Source organism: Myotis daubentonii, chromosome 1 (assembly GCF_963259705.1).
Source record: "Myotis daubentonii chromosome 1, mMyoDau2.1, whole genome shotgun sequence".
Lineage (NCBI taxonomy): Eukaryota > Metazoa > Chordata > Mammalia > Chiroptera > Vespertilionidae > Myotis > Myotis daubentonii.
Window position 1 is genome coordinate 104,615,869 of NC_081840.1, and position 18,383 is coordinate 104,634,251.

Genomic DNA, 18,383 nt, shown 5'->3' on the forward strand with positions numbered 1-18,383 from the left:
TATATACATACACATACATACATACATACATTGGTATATACACACAAAAGGTAATACTCCCTTCATAGCATGCCTAAATGAAATATACAAATGAACACTAGCCAGAAAAGAATATTCAGAATTTAAACCTAAAAATTTTTTTAAATCTCTTCCACCACTATTTACAAAGTAAACTAAAAATTATTATTCAAGCAATAAATCTCACCATTAACACACTATAAGTAAAAACAAAGTTACTTTTACTTAAAACGTATACATTGCAAATGTATACATTGCAGTATTGGCCAGCATGTCTCTCTCCTACTTGTTTTTCTGGAAAGCAACCAAGTTGGTTGTTCTGTTTGAAAGAAAGTAAAAGTCTTTAATATAGCAATTTATGGCAAGCCCAGGGGGAAAGCAGACTTTAACAATGTTTACCCAATTAGAAAAAATACTCCCTAAATGGGGCTTAAGAATTTCTCCGGGAAAAAATATAGAAAGGAACGCCCTTCAAATATCTAGGAACCATAATTGAAAACCAATGTATTAGGCCTCAAAAGGTAAAAATACAAAAGAATTGCCTCAGGACCCTAAATGACTTTCAAAAATTATTAGGGTACATTGGTTAAGACCTTCTCCAAAAATCTCTATGGAAGAAATGACAAATTTATTCAATATACTTAGGGGTGATTCTAATCTTTCCTCACCCCGAACATTAACAAATGAAACTAGGAAGAAGTTAGTAAGAATTAAACAGGCAATCTCCTCAGCCCAAGTAGCACGGGAACAACCGAGGTTGCCTTTATTAGGACAGATTAATCCTACTACAAATAGTCCACTGGGGTCATCTTCCAAAATAAGGACTCTGCTACTATTATTTAGTGGGTCCACTTAGGGCATCAATCCTCTAAAACTGTGGTTACATGGCTCAATTAATAGCTCAACTCAGAAAGCACTGCAGGCAGATTAAAGAATAAAAACCACAATGCATTTATCTTCCCCTTACCTGGAAGCAAGAGAAACCTTATTTCAGACTGATTTGAATTGGCAAATTAGAATAAATGAATATTTGGGGGAACCTACTAAAAAACAAATTACTACAGTTTTTATATTACACCCCTATTATTATACCAAAAAATACTAGGCAGGAACTTATTCCTGGAGCATTAACTATTTTTACTGACAGCTCCTCTAATGGCAAAGCTGCTTATCATACAGTAAATTCAGACCAAGTCATCCAGATGAGTCACACCTCTGTACAAAGAATCAAATTAAAAGCTATCAAGGCTGCATTGCAGAATTTCCAGAAGCCTCTCAATGTTATTTCTAATTCTGCCTATGCTGTTGGCCTGGTAAACAAAATTGAGACTACTCAATTAAAATGACTTAGTGACCAAAGTCTAATTATACTATTTAAACAGGTACAACAAATTGTACAGCAAAAACAATATCCCTTTTATATTACTCACTAGAGGCCCAGTGCACAAATTCATGCACCAGTAGGGTCCTAAGTGGGGTGGGGAGGAGCCAAGACCTGATCGGCCCTCCAGGCAGACAGTGAGAAGCCCTTGCTGGCCTGGGATCCAGATCCGTCCCAGAGACGTTCCCGCCAGTTGTCAGGAGCCAACTGCCAGCTGCTTTTTTTTTTTTTTTTTGACACTTCAACTGTTTATTCCATAATCAGAAATGGATCTACGTTACCACAGAGGATGAAACCCCACTGTAAATAGATTGAAATCAGAAAATAGGTAATTTCACACAATGTCCCAGTTATCAACCCAGATGGGTGCACAGGTACAATAACACATGAAAGGGAAATCTAACAGGCTGTACAATAACACATGAAAGGGAAATCTAACAGGCTGAGGGGTTCAAGAATGTCACCGACATGGAAACAAAAATCTAAGTGCTCTAGAAACCAACACCAGGCTGGCCACAGGCCTCACTTCACAGGACGGCCCTAACGTGCACAGGGTGCTGGGCTCTATGACGGCTGCGTATCTTTCTGTGTAGTTGTCTGTGGGCCAACTGCTCTCTTCCTTCTCATTTAGGGTGAGCAGCATGTGAGGGCAGAGCACACTGTCATGGAACACAGAGGGCTGCCCAGAGCTGAGGGGAGTGGCCAGGACCACAGGGTGAGAGGTGAACACAGAGGACACCATCTCACCCAATTGTGGGGCGGGCTGGCTGGCCTTCATCTGCCTGACCCAGGGAGGGACCGAGCAGGGTGTCCACCTCTCCATTCTCCATCCTTCCATCTGTGATACCTGTCACCCTTGCCAAGCCTCCCCCAAAGTAAGTTCAGCTGAATCCCTGAATGTAAAAGGATCCGGGGGAGATGCCTCCATTCCAGTGCCTCCTGATTCCCAATAACAGGAACCTGGTCTCAGGACGGTGGCCACAGCTGCATAACATAGATCTGTTTCAAGAAAAGTTGGGATGCAAACCTTCTTATGAGCCCCTATTCCAAATGTTTATTCACATTGTGGCAAAGACACGTCCAAGAGTAACATAAGTGGGTAAAGTCAGGGCCAAACCCGGCCATTTCCTCACCCAATCATTCTGAGGCACATGGACAGAACCAAGTCTCAGCTCTTCACAGGACACTTCCGGGGTTTTTGTAAGTCTAAAGGACAGTAGTCTGTCTCCTCCATTCTTGTTCTTTGGGATTTTTTCATCGTCGGATAAAAGGATACGTACATTGGGACAATCCTCTCAAGATACAATATTTCACTTGCACCCCACGACAACAGCGCCCCTCAGAGGGAGGGAGCCGACAGATGAGGAGCAAGGAATTCTGAAAACCAAAGTGATGACAGAGATGCTAAGCCTTTCCTTCACCCATCTGACACCCCTTCTCAGGCAGCCTGCAGGCCGGGCGTCTGCTGGACCTTTACCACTTGATGTCCTGTCAGGCTGCCCTGGGCCCTGCTAGGTGGTGTGCAGGGCCGCCTGAGCCCAGGGGGAGTCGTGCCCCACCCCCCCAGCCACTCCTAGTATACTCCTGCACATGGGCGCTGGTCTCCAGGGGCCACACTGGGATGGCAGTGTAGATGCCTTCCATCTGCCGCAGCAGTGCCCTGTCTGCACGTCTGTCCTCCACCTGGGCCTGGCCCCTGCTGCTTAAGCATGCCTGGTGCAGGCCAGGACCTCCACGAAGTGGCAGAGGAACTTGCCCCTCTACAGCTTCAGGACCACTTCTGGATGTTCCAAAAGCCGTAAGCAGCCTCAAAGCGTAGCAGAACCTCTCTGTCCCTTTCAAGGGTGACCTCCTGGAAGTCTTTGTTCCTCAGGGTGTGGGAGGTGAGCAGCCCCACGTCCTCAATGAACAGCTCCTTGGCCGTGTGCCTGAAGATGTGCACCAGGTACCCGTCGGAGCTGGCACCCTCGTGGAGCCTCACCACCTCCTCCTTCATGTCTCCAAACAGAGCGTCCACGGTAGCGTTCAAGGCAAGGTCACTTTGCTCCATTATCTGGACAATTTCACCTGAGCCTAACATGCAGTCAGCACCCCGGGAACTATGCAAAGCTGTGGGAACATCTTCTCGAAGGGCCTCCAATTTCTTGTAATAACACGGGGCCACAATGACATGGAAAATCTTGTCTGTGGACAGGTTCTGCCATCTGGCGAAGTAATCCTTCACCAGAGAGCCCATGATCTGCTAGGGAGACTTGGCCATGCAGAAGTGGGCGGTGATGGGGTGACCCAGCATGCGCTCTGCATATCGGACGCAGCTGGGGCAGGCGGAGGTCCGCATGGGTAGCTGGGGCTCTTCCTCATGGTGCTGGCGGCACAAATTCTTTCTGACTATCTAGGATGCTGAAGTCCGCGGCTATTGTCATGTCAAAGACAGTGTGCCCCAAAGGCTTTTGAGGAAGCCGCAGAACCATCTGGATGCATCAGTGACACTAAGGCTGAATTTAGCAGCAAAATAAGGCAGAGAGTGAGGACACATTGACACTGCCAGCACTTTGTGCTGTGAGGTATCACATTTCTTATTAAGGTTCAGAACACAGAAGAAGTCCTTGGCGTTCTGCTGAGAAACTTGGACTCCTTCCTCTGTGATCGCACAACTGTCACACACCAGGCAGTCACTCAGAAATATCTTGGCATCGGCCAACTTATGGAATTCTCCCTTCTCTCTCTTCTCCTGAGCCGGACTCTGGATGCTGACTGTGGCATTCTCTTAGTCATCGGTTTTTGTTTCTTTACTACATTCCTTCCGTGTGCAGTGATCACACTTCATCTGGAACAGGGCGGACGGGGGCCGGCTTGTGTGACCTGGAGGAAGCACGGGGAGAGCAGTCACCACTGGTCGCCCCTGGTACTGCTGGAGGTATCCTTTCTTCCCTGTGGAATGTCTAGGGAAGCGGCCACAGTGCCCAAGGCCGAGTTCGAGGAGGCCGGCAGCGCTGTTGGGATCGTGCTGGCAGCACTGGTCCATTGGGGACTGACCCGTCCTCTGGAGCTTGAACCTGCAGGACTACTGAGGAAGTGAGTGGCTGCCGCTGGGCTGGTGGGCCTCCTGAATGGGTCGGTCAGAACCGGCACTCCTGCTGTGGGAGCGCACTGACCATGAGGGGTCAGCTCCTGCGTTGAGCGTCTGCCACCTGGTGGTCAGTGTGCTTCATAGCGACTGGTCTACCCGGCTGTTCTGGTCATTCTGGTCACTGGCTTTTTACATATATAGATATCAGGACTCATACCACTCTGCCTGGTCCTTTAACAAAAGGAAATGCATATGCTGATCAATTAGTTACTTTATTACAACAGGCCACAGAAACTCACCAGCTTTTACATCAGCCTGCCAAAATGCTATCTAAACAATTCTCAATCAGTCAACAGCAGACTAAACAAATTATCAAGGAATGTCCCACTTGTATGTTACATCTGCTTCAATGGCCTCATACAGGAATTAACCCTCGAGGATTGATAAGGGACCATATCTGGCAAATGAATGTAATACATTATACTCCTTTTGGACACCTTGGGGCATTGTATGTCTCTGTAGATACCTTTTCAAAAGTCCTTTGGGCCACCACATCTACAAGGGAAACAGCGAAACACATCATTAATCATTGCCTAGCTACTTTTGCTATCATGGGAATTCCAAAAATTATTAAAACTTATAATGGAGCTGTATACACAAGCTGTCATTTCCAGCAATTCTGTACAAAATGGAAAATTCAACACATTGCAGGAATACCATAAAATTCCCAAGGACAGGCAATTACAAAACGCCAACATCAGCGGCTAAAATCCCAACTTGAAAAACAAAAAGGGGAAATACTAGAAAAATCTCCTGTCGGTAGACTACACCAAGCCTCAATTACCTGAAATTTTTTCACTTATAACGCTGATGGCAAGACACCAATGGAGCCTCACTGGTGTCATGATGAGCCAAAGAAAAAAGGCTTAGTCAGATGGAAGGATCATGAGTCTGGTTTATAGAAGGGTCCCAACCGACCCTTTATTAACCTTTGATTGAGAATATGCTTATGTATTTCCATAAAACTCCTCCAAGCCCATGTGGATTCCTGCAAGGAACATCAAACTTAAACATGGATCTGTGGGAGGAACTGACCAAATTAATGAGGACCTTGCACCTGGAGCCTCAACCTGTACCTGTGGCTGCACACAATGGAATACTCCAGCCCCAGATAGCAGCAGCCCCAGGCAAACTTACAGACTAATTCCTTAGATGCCTGGCAACTATTTTAAAAGGACATGAAAGAATTTGATCCTTTTCACTGGATCTCCCCACATTTGCCTCTTAGCATAACCACTATTGTCTGTCTCATTCTGGGTCTTATATGTTTATTTCTAGTCTGCAAAGTGTCTTAAAAAGATAAGCCCTACAGATGGCATACACTTTTTAAGATTTATTAAGAAAACAAAGACAGGGAGATGCCTGGGACTAAGGCATAACAGTATTAGCATGAAAGTGCAAAAAAGACACTGGAATATGAATGGACCTTGACCTCAGCAGGGCTGACATCAGCATGGGATTGCTCCTGCTGTGACTGCTATGGCTCAGGTGATTTCCTGACTGATCATCTTTACATTGTTTACTAAACTTTACCTTTGATTCTATCTGCTCTGCCTATATGCATTGCTAAAGGGCAAATGTGTAACCAACTGAATAAAAAGCAGGCAGGACCTGGACTCATGGTTCCTTTTCTTGCAAGAGGCTCCATCTGGCCCCATGCCTTAACAAAGAAACAGAATTTCCGGAGGACGAGGCCCAGAAATCAGGATTTTAAAAAGATTCCCAGGTGATTCTAATGTGCAGCCAAGGTTGAGAACCACTGCTCTGTGTAGTCCCTTAATAGGGGAAAATCACCAACAGCTGAAACAAGCAGGTCAGAAGTGGGTATTTGCCGAGGGAAACACTTCACGGTACAAGAGCAGATTAAAAAGATCTGATTCAAAACACATCTGTTCTGCCACAAACGACCATCTGCTTCAATCCCAAACAGCAAAACATTTCAGCAGGAACTGTCAAAACTGACTCCTAATCAAGAAACAATTATCCACATTTGCTACTAGCCCCAAAGATTCTTTGAAACTCCTAGAGCAAAAGTTAACAGAAAAACACAGATACACATTCTAATGAGACTAGATCTTGGCCAAGATTCCTACCAGCTATATTTTAAGTAATTAATTGGAAAAGAATTTAAAGACAAGTAAAAAATTGAGTTGGATACTAAAGACTCAACATTTCTTCAGACCTAGCCTCAATGTGAAAGGAGGCATTCCAAATAAAGGACTCCCAAACTCCCACCCCATGCAGCAGCACACCTGGGACCAGAGAGAGCAGCTCATGGATTTAGAAAAGTGTAATTCATGAAGACAGTCTGAAAAGGTAGCACATGGCAAACTGAAGATAGAGTCAAAGTCTGCACTTGTTTTCACTGGCAACAGAAAGCCTCTGGGGTTCATTCAATGAACATATACACTGAGTGGCCAGATTATTATGACCACCTGAGCTTTGTAGGCAAATTAGCCGTACACTGCATCATATGGGATATGGAAGCCAAAGGCCTGTTTGAACACCTTTGCTGTCTGCAGTTACCAAGATAAAACGTCTCCAATTCGCAAAGGAACACAAGGATTGGACAGTCGAGCACTGGAAAAAAGTCATGTGGTCCGATGAATCACATTTCCAGTTGCATCATGCAGATGGCAGTGAGAATTTGGCAGAAACAGCATGAAAGCATGCACCCCACATGCATGAGTACAACCCTTCAAGCTGGTGGGGGCAGTGTTATGGTTTGGGGCATGTTTTCCTGGCATGATTTGGACCCTTTAATTCGTATGGAACAACGTCTGAATAGCACAACATACCTAAGTATCGCTGCTGATCAAGTTCAATCTATCATGTTGATGGCATATCCCAATGGAGATGGCTTCTTCCAACAAGACCCGTGGTCAGCAAACTGCGGCTCGCGAGCCACATGTGGCTCTTTGACCCCTTGAGTGTGGCTCTTCCTAAGCCTTAGGAGTACTCTAAGTTAATAAAAATGTACCTACCTATATAGTTTAAGTTTAAAAAATTTGGCTCTAAAAAGAAATTTCAATCGTTATACTGTTGATATTTGGCTCTGTTGACTAATGAATTTGCCGACCACTGAGTTACAAGACAATGCGCCATGCCACGGTGCTCCTATTGTGCAGGAGTGCTTTCAAGAACATGAAGGAGACTTTACCTTGCTTAGGTGGCCCCCACAATCACCAGATCTCAATCCAATTGAGCATTTGTGGGAGAAAGTTAAAAGAGCCATCAGGCAGCTGGTTCCACAACCATCAAATCTCACAGAACTGGACAGTGCTATTCATCAGGCATGGTGTCAGAATCCTCACATCACCTTTCAACATCCCGTGGAGTCAATGCCAAGAAGAATTGCTGCAGTATTGAAGGCAAAAGGTGGCCCAACGCAGTACTGATGGGGTGGTCATAATAATCTGGCCACTCACGTTCAAATACAGTGGGGCCTTGACTTACGAGTGTCCCGACTAACAAGTTTTTTGAGATACGGTCTTGGAACGAATTAAACTCGTAAGTCAAGGCCCCACTGTATAGCCCACTTTCAAAAGCTGTTAAATCGCATTGTTTACCCATATCTTCAGAAAAAAATCACTCCTATTGTCATGGTAAACAACATACTTCCTTATTTATAATGGTCTGGCCCTCTAGCAATTTCAGTGTGAAATTATAGCTAATTTGCCTACAAACGTCAGGTGGTCATAATAATCTGGTCACTCTGTATATTCAGCACCTAATGTAGGCCAGGTCCTGGGGAGCCAACATGAATAAGAAAAACTGAGTTCTTGTTATAAGAGACCTTGGATTCTAAAGGAACAAGACAGAATCAATGATATAAGCTAATTTCAGTTGATGAAAGTGCACTGAAAAAAATAGAACAGGATAATGAGATAGAGAGGGGCAGGTGTGCTCCCCTAGCTGCTGAACCTTGTTCCTCTGGAAAGGTGGTTTCAGGGAACAGGAAGAGAGGAACACAGCTCTGGAGGCATAAGTAAATAACAGGCCTTCACAGGGTGCTCCAGAACACCTGTGCAGCCTGAGAAGGCTCAACTGACTCTGTGTCTTTTAAAATCAACCTCAAGGCGAATTCAGTAAACAACTTCTTGTTAATACAAGTAGAAGCATCTTGAAAAGTGGCATTCAGTTCTCTTTGGGGTTCTGGTTGACAAATAGTCCCAAACCTGTTACTGTTGCAATCCAAATCATGGATGAATACAAATTCAGTAAATTTCCAGAAAGCATCATACTTTATTTAATTGCAATTTTTAACAAAGTTAGCAAAATTTTAAAAATTGTATCATTAAATTGATAAATGTGGAAGTGTGTACAATACTAGTATGCTGGTGGAACATAAAATTACAGCCTTTCTAAAAAGCAACATGGCAAGATATATAAAATTCCTTTTCTTTAACCTAATAATTCCTCTTTTGGAACTTCAAGATAATACTGGATATTTAGATAAGTATTTGCATATAAACAAATTCATCACAGGGCTATTTTTACAAACAAATTATGTGTCTAAGAAGAAAAGTTATATAAACATATATCCATACAAAGAAACATATAAGCTCTCCTGGCCAGTGTGCATTGCAGGTCATCCTGGCCTAGCTGAGATTCCTGCGGGAGGCAGCCAACCTATGTGTGTCTCTCTCACATCAATGTTTCTCTCCCCATCCCATATCCTGCTTCCTCTCGCTCACTCGCGCTCTCTCTCTCTCTCTCTCTCTCTCTCTCTCTCTGTCTCTCTCTCTCTCTCAAAAAATAAAAAAGTAAAAAATATCCTCTGGTTAAACATGTAAAAAAACATGTAAGCCATTAAGAAAGTCTGAAACATTTCTAACAAGAAAACTTTGACTTTTTTATTTTACTTGTCAATTATGTTCTTGTTTTGTTTTCTAAATCTTCACCCGAGGATGTTTTTTTATTGCGCTGAGTGAGAGAGGAAGGGGGAAAGAGAGAGAGAAAAATCAATGTGAGAGAGAAAAATCAACTGGTTGCCTTCTATACTCACCCGACCAGAAATCGAACCAAAACCTAGATATGTGACCTCACCGGAAATCGAACCCACATCCTTTTGATGTACAGGATGATGCTCCAACCAACTGGGCCACCTAACTAGGGCACGAATATGTTTTTAAAGCAGGAAATGATCATACTTACTATGACCTCCAAATTAATAAAATATGAGAGGAAAAAGATGAAAATTTAAATGTTAAGTTATGAGATTCCAATTTCTCTATAAGAGGCATTAATTTCTTTTTTAAGCAAATGGGCAAAATTTTTCTCATTCGTCTCCTTATATTGTCAGTTCCATCTAAGGATCTTCTGAAGATCCATGTTTACCAAATATAGGCCTAGAATTATTATCTGAGAATGTCACAACACAGTGAAAAAAAAGAGACCTGACTTGGCACTGGCCCACTTTTATTCTCTGAACACTGGATGGTGAAGCCAGGAAAATGGCTTGGTCCCTGGCTCCCAGCCCTGGATGAAGCCCTGCAAACATGCCATCACCTGCTGAGAATAATTAGGATGTGGCCAGATCCTAGGGCACTAATGGCGAACCTTTTGAGCTCAGTGTGTCAGCATTTTGAAAAACCCTAACTTAACTCTGGTGCCATGTCACATATAGAAATTTTTTGATATTTGCAACCATAGTAAAACAAAGATTTATATTTTTGATATTTATTTTATATATTTAAATGCCATTTAACAAAGAAAAATCAACCAAAAAAATGAGTGCGCGTGTCATAGGTTCGCCATCACTGTCCTAGGGAGATAACATGAATTAGAAAAACCGAGTGCAAGGAGAAAGAGCTCTGATGGGTACAATTCACTTAGGTATAAACAGGTAAATATCCAGTTCCCAGCATTGAACGCTAGTTCACTGTCAACCTCAGTGTACATAATACTCACTCATGTTCAACACCTCCCCTTTCAAGGATTCCATCAACAAATTCCTTTAATTCTGCCTCTTGCTAAAACTGAATACTATTATGCCATCCTATGTCAACTTCAAATTGATGTCACTGTCAATAAACCTTCACTCTCCATATAATCACATTTGGCCCACATAATGCTCACTGCCCTGTGTCATGCTTTTACAGCTATCTGATAAGTGCTGAGGGCACAGCTAAATCTCAGAACTTCTGTATGCTCAATGCTGGTGGGCTTTCAATAACACCACATATGCAGCCACTGCTTGCAGACCACCACCCTGAAGAAATCTGTCACCACTCATTTACCCACCCTACAAACAAGTTTTCACATAAAATACTGTCTTCAACTGGCTTAATTGAAAGTCTCTGAAGGAACATTAAATTTAGCATCACAGAAGAAACACAGTCAGCCCTGCATTCATTCTGCTCTCCTCCCACCACAGTCACCATTACAGCCTCCATTCTGTACTAGTGAACAAGAATTAGGTCCACCTTGGCCCACCCTCCAAATTTTTAACAATTTGTTTTCAATTAGACAAACTCCTACATTTGTATATTCTGCTACAGTTTCAATGAAAGCCTCTTGAGGTCCAGAACATGACTAACCCTCAAAGGCTTCATACAGTACTATGTACTCAATGAGTGCTTTGAATTAATGTATCTGAAGGCTTTCCACAAGTATTAAGATATGAAAATGAATAGGTCATCTGAGCTCTTTCCATAGCTCTCTGCCATTTTCTGGGTGATGCAGGCTAGTTACTTCACTTCTCTAAGCTTTCCGTTTCTAATCTATAAAATGGGTGAGGGATGGGAGATAGTATCTACCTCCCTCATAGGGAGATTGGTTGCATATATTAAAGAACTTAACATAGTTTTCATTTTACTCCCAAAAACCTACCCAAACTTCACTTCAGACATATATTGGTTCATCTATTTATCTGGCATCCGTTAGAGCACACACAGAAAGAGCTGGAGCTTTGCTCTAAAGGAGCTCGTAGCTTGATAGGGATAAACATAGGTTAAAGTACACATAACACCACATTATAGTATAAGCATGCTGGGCTTTTCTTGTTGCTCTCAGGTGAGGATTAAAAATAATAATAATAATAATAATTAAATTAAATTAAAATACAGCCTCAATCACTTAATTATACTCAAAGAATAACTAAAACCTACCCTCCTCAGGCTATTCCAAAAAACTCAAGAGGAAGTAACACTTCCAAGCTCCTTCTATGAAGCCAGCATTACCCTAATCCCAAAACCAGAAAAAAAAAAAACACTACAAAGAAAGAGCATTACAGGCCAATATCCCTAATGAACATGTGCCGGGAGCCAGTCCATCCTTGCTGTTTCAAGGGACCTGGCATATATGGCATACGGTTCTTAATATGTTTGCTCACCTTCTTGGCGCTGTGTTTTAACCAAGGTCACCTCTCCGAGAAAGGTTGAATCCCCAGGTAGGGATTTTCCCCTGAAGTTAGGGAGGGAATAAAACCCCTCAACTAAGTGCCAGGCGGGTAATTAATCCCTTTAACTATGAACAATCATGCTTAAACTACATAATCTTTTCTCCCTGGAATGGAGATAAGAAACGCCCTAACCTTTGTAATAGAGATTGATAGGATTGAATCAACTGGTATAAATACAGTTGTAACAAGACAGAAACACTCAGAACTCAGAACACCGAACTAAGGACACAGAACTCAGAAGACAGGACCAAGAGAGACAGAGCCTAGGCCCGGAACCTACAGGGAGCGTTCTCTGGAGACGGAGGAGCTTCGCTGGAGAGAGCATGGCAGGGGATCCTGGACAGAGACTGGCCTTGGAGCCTAGAGACAGAGCCTAGCGGGAGAACATGGCAAGGGATCCTGGACTGAACCTGACTGTAGAGATTGGCAGGAGAACCTGACTGGAACCTGGACACTGAACCTGACTGGAGAGCCTGGACAGAACCTGGCTGGAGAACCTAGCGAGGGAACATGGCTACAGAACCTCGCTGGAGATCCGAAGCAGAACCTCTCTGGAGATCCGGGCTAGAGATCCTGGCTGGGCTGCTGATCAACTGAACGCTGTCTCCGTGTCATTCCTTCTTCGCCAACTCCGTCCACACCTTTGGGAACCCCTGGACCCGCTGGGGTTGGACCCCGGCAAACATGGATGCTAAAATCCTCAACAAAATATTAGCAAATCTCATCCAGCAATACATTCAAAAGGTCATACACCATGACCAAGTGGGATTTATACCAGGGATGCAAGGCTGGTACAATACACACAAATCAATAAACATGATACATCACATAAACAAATTGAAAGAGAAATGCCACATGATTGTATCAATTGATGTAGAAAAAGCATTTAACAAAACCCAACACCCTTTTTTGAGAAAAACTCTCAGCAAGGTCGGAATAAAGAGATCATTCCTCAACATAATAAAAGCCTTATATGACAAACCTATAGACATCATATTCAATGGAAAAATACTAAAATCATTTCCTCTAAGAACAGGAACAAGACCGGGATGCCCACTTTCATCACTCCTGTTTGACACATTGGAAGTACTAGCCATAGCAATCATACAAGAAGAAAAAAGAGGTATCCAAATTGGAAAAGAAGTAAAACTGTCCTTATTTGCAAATGACATGATATTGTACATAAAAAACCCTAAAGACTCCATCAAAGAACTACTAGATTTAATAAATGAATTCGGCAACGTAGCAGGATACAAAATTAACACCCAGAAATCTATGGCATTTTTATACACCAATGATGAACTCAAAGAGAAACTAAAAAAACAATCCCATTTACCACTGCAAAAAAAAAAAAAAATTAAGATACCTAGGAATAAACTTAACTATAGAGTAAAAGACCTGTACTCAGAAAACTAGGGGGCACTGAAAAATGAGAGAGGAAGATATAAACAAGTGGAAGAATATACCGTGTTCATGGATTGGTAGAATCAACATCATTAAGATGTCCATACTACCCAAAGCAATCTATAGATTCAATGCAATCCCCACTAAAATACCAACGGCATATTTCACAGACCTAGAACAAACTCTCCAAAAATTTATATATAATTAAAAAAGACCATGAATAGCCACAGCAATCCAGAGAAAGAAGAACAAAACTGGAGGGATTACAATACCAGATATCAAGCTATATTACAAAGCCACTGTTCTCAAAACAGCCTGTTACTGGCACAAGAACACACATTTAGACCAATGGAACAGAACAGAGAACCCAGAACTCAACCCAAGCCACTATGCTCAATTATTTGACAAAGGAGGCAAGAGCATACAATGAAGTTAAAACAATCTCTTCAATAAATGATGTTAGGAAAATTGGACAGCTACATGCAAAAAATGAAACTAGACCACCAACTTATACCATATACAAAAATAAACTCGAAATGGAAAAAAGACTTTTAAATGTAAGACGGGAAACCATAAAAATCTTAGAAGAAGCCATAGGCAGCAAAATAGCAGACATATCTCGGAGCAATATGTTTACCGACACATCTCCTAGGACAGTGGTCAGCAAACTGCGGCTCGCAAGCCACATGAGGCTCTTTGGCCCCTTGAGTGTGGCTCTTCCTAAGCCTTAGGAGTACCCTAATTAAGTTAATAACAATGTACCTACCTATATAGTTTAAGTTTAAAAAATTTGGCTCTAAAAAGAAATTTCAATCATTGTACCGTTGATATTTGGCTCTGTTGACTATTGAGTTTGCTGACCACTGTCCTAGGACAATGAAAACTAAGGAGAAAATAAACAAATGAGACTGCATCAAAATAAGAAGGTTCTGCACAGCAAAAGAAACCATGAAGAAAATAACAAGAAAGCTCACTGTATGGGAGAACATATTTGCCAATGTTATCTCCGGTAAGGGCCTAATCTCCAAAATTTATAAGGAACTCGTACATCTTAACAAAAGGAAGATAAACAACCCAATCAAAATATGGGCAAAGCACCTAAATAGACACTTCTCGAAAGTGGACATACAGAAGGCTGAGAGACATAGGAAAAAAAAATGCTCAAAGTCACTGATCATGAGAGATGCAAATTAAAATGACAATGAGGTATCACCTCATACCTGTCAGAATGGCTACCATCAACAAATCAATAAATGACAAGTGCTGGTGAGGATGTGGAGAAAAGGGAACCCTAGTACATTGCTGATGGGAAAGCAGACTGGTACAGACATTACAGAAAACAGTATGGAGTTCCCTCAAAAAATTAAATGGAACTACCATTTGACCCAGGAATATATCCTAAGATATCCAAAACACCAATCAGAAAGAATGTATGCAGTCCTATGTTCACAGCAGCACAATTTACAATCGCTAAGATCTGGAAACAGTCAAGTGCCCAGTAGTAGATGAGGGGGTAAAAAAGCTGTGGCACATTTATACCATGGAATATTATGCAGCAGTAAAAAAGGGATCTCTTACCCTTTGAGACTGCATGGAGGGGCCTGAAGAGTATTATGCTAAGTGAAATAAACCAGTCGGAGAAAGATAAGTATCACATGATGTCACTCATATGTGAAATCTAATGAACAAAATAGATCCTGAGACATAGAAGAATATAAGATTGTGGAATCTCAGCAGGAAGGCAGGGGAGGGTTAGTGGGTGGAAAGAGATCAACCAAAGAACTTGTATGCATATATGCATAACCCATGGACACAGACAATAGGGTGGTGAAGGCCTTGGGCAGGGGTGGACTAGAAGGGGTCAATGGGGGAAAGAGGGGGACATATGTTGTTAATACTTCCAACAGTAAAGATTTAATTTTTTTTTAAATGTATCGCCCTGCTGGCATGGCTCTGTGGTTGAGCATTGACCTACAAACTAGGAGGTCGTGGTTCGATTTAGGTCAGGGCACATGCCTAGGTTGTGGGCTCGATCCCCACGAAGGGGCATGCAAGAGGCAGCTGTTCAATAATTCTCTCTCATCATTGATGTTTCTCTCTCTCTCTCCTTCTCCCTTCCTCTCTGAAATCAATAAAAATATACTTTTTTTTAAAAGTATTACATTTTTGCTTGGTATTCTAATAATTCCTGAACTAAATATTATACCTTTGGCCCTTTGCTAATCTGTAAACTCCTGAAGACAGAACCCTAAAATGTGATTTCTCCCATCACCCTTACTAACACCTAGCACATACTAGGTTATCTGGATTTGATAAAGTGTCTTTCACCCAACTTTTCATTATAGAGGCACTGAGTGTCAGGAAGAACCATGGACATTTATGAACAGATGAATTATGTGATTAGAACTGCATTCTAAGGAGATCAAGGTGGCCAACCACAATAAAAAAGCACTGGACCTGAAATCCAGACTCGCCAACTACATGCTAGGCATGTAACTTTGGACAGATGACTCACATCCCCCACCCCAACACTGGACCACAGGAACCTAATTTAGAATTTTTGCTGAGAGAGTAAATTAGATCTAGTGACTACATTATATCACAACTTGCAATTCCAATCTCCTGGTAGTGACTATCTGCAATGACTGAGGCTACATGGGACACCTGGTAGAAAATGTGACCCCTTCTCAGTATCCACCACAGACCTGGAAAGCTGGAAGGAAGCAACAAGAGGCCGTGGATTTGCCATCCCAGGCGCTATGACCTTTAAAGTCTAACATCATTAGATTTGGGGAAGTTTTGTGATGGTCCTCTAGGAACTCAAAACCCTAAAAGCTTGTTCTGGAATGAAGTTCAAGTGCTCCTCTTAGAGATAAAGAAGGAAGAAAGGAAGAAGGGAAAGGAAAGGGAAGAAAGTAAGGAAGGAAGACCTAGTTTTAAAACTTGCAATTTTAAACAGGCACGCATTCATGATTTTCATGAGGAAACTACACCAAGTTAATTCATCGTGTTTTTTTTTTAAAACTTTATACTCCTTTAAAATGTTCTGGCCTTTGAAAACAAATGCAGACAAAGAACTGTGGATGCTGAAGCCTTTCAACAGGGCAGTTACAACACTAAGGTAAGTCAGCTCAGTTCTGTCCATCCCAACTGTGTGACTCAACATCACTCAGCATCCTCAGATCCTTTTCTGGGGACAAACAGCACATTTGCTATTGATGCAGTGGCTAGAGCAGTTATCAGAACTGAGACAGAAGGAATTTCTTCACCATATTAAACAACTGACATTCATGTGGCAACTAGGGTGGATGACACAACCTGAGCCAATAACTCTTTAAAATAACTAGGACAAACATAACTATACTAGATGTCTGAACAAAGTAAATTATACTAAAGTTGACATAAATCAAGTTGTTCACTATGAATGGAAATCATCCCAGTGATTACATTACCAAAACTTCAAAATGTTTGACTTCTCATTAAGAAATGGATCCACAAAGACATAGCTTAAGCATACACCTTAATAATACTTAATACAATGAAAATCAGAAACCAATTAATTTAATAAAGTCAGCCTTTTTAAGGTAGATTACCAATACATAAAAAGTATATAAAGTACCATAAATTTTTTCAAAAATGACAGGCAATATAATGAAACTTGGACTAATGTAATGCTTTTTTGGCCTGTTCTTAAAATTGACTTCTCTGTATTTCCCTTGCTTTATTTAAAATGCCTCTTTATAGACATTTCTCTAAAAGAGATATAATCAGGAACCAGCCTCCCAAAGAAAGAGAACTTTCATTCACTATCCATGACTACCTTCTTAAGCATCTAAAATCACTTTTGCTTAAAATCATTTGGCACAAGCCCTAGCAGTGGATAGAGCGTCAGCCCACAGCTAAAGGATCCTGGGTTCGATTCCGGTCTTGGTTGCAGGTTCTTGGTCCTGGTTAGGGTGCATGCAGGAGGCAACCAATCGATGTGTCTCTCTCACTTCGCTGTTTCTCTCTGTCCTTCTCCCTTCCACTCTCTCTAAAAATCAATGGAAAAATATCCTCAGGTTAACAAAACAAACAAACAAAAAAATCATTTGGGACCAAAATATGATAGATACACACCAAAGTTTAAAATTTCACTAATCTAATTCCAATATTTTTCATAGCATATTTTATTGTACTGTACTGTTATGATTCAAAATAAAATGAACTATGTTTTGAAACTGCAATATTTGAAACTATAAAATAAACCCTGCTAATTTTTATTGGGGTCTACTTTGAACTGCAGCTTGCCAAAAGTCATTTGTAAACATACCATACTTAGCAGATATCATCAAGCAATGTAGGTTTCTTCAACCTTAGAAACTATCAGAATTCAAGCGTCAAGTTTATTTTGATACATAAAACTTTTTCTAAATATTAATATTTCTATTAATATTTCAAGAAAGGGAAGGGGGATTCCTTTCTATGTTTCGGCAATATGGAAAGCATGGTGCAAAGAAAATCTGACTTCAAAGCAATATTAAAATAGTACTAAAAACCTGAGCAATGAAGTTCCTTCCCACCACCAAAAATAAACTATTTTTCAAAGAATGTAATTCAAAGAGAAGTGTACTTCCTGCAGAGTCCGACTACCCCTCAGCATTAAGGCCCAGAGGCATCAGCATCATCTGTAAACTTATTTGAAACCAGAGGCCTGGTGCACAGATTCGTGCACTGGTGGGGTCCCTCAGCCTGGCCTGTGCTCTCTCGCAATCTGGGACCCCTCAGGGGATGGTGGACTGCTGGTTTCATCTCTATCCCCACACGCCTAGCGGGAAAGGGCTGAAACCAGCAGTCCACCATCCCCTGAGGGATATAATGTGTGCAAAGCGGCAGGCAGCCAGGGAGGAACCTAAGCCCAGGCCCGGGCCAGGCACCACTCCTGCTAATCCAGGCCCCGCTGCTCGGTAGTGCTGCTGCGGAGGCAGGAGAGGCTCACGCTGCTGCAGCGGCGCTCGCCAGTCGTGAGCCCGGCGTCTGGCGCCCATCAGTCAGCTGAGTGGCGC

The 18,383-nt window shown here is 42.0% G+C and overlaps 1 protein-coding gene and 1 pseudogene across 28 annotated transcripts in view; both read right to left on the bottom strand.

The window, feature by feature from the left end:
* The window catches only part of PARD3 (par-3 family cell polarity regulator), a 780,879-nt gene that overhangs the window by 715,550 nt on the left and 46,946 nt on the right, over positions 1 to 18,383 (bottom strand). The gene's annotated exons all lie outside the window — the stretch shown is intronic.
* Positions 1,925 to 4,851, bottom strand: LOC132226168 (nuclear prelamin A recognition factor-like; annotated as a pseudogene).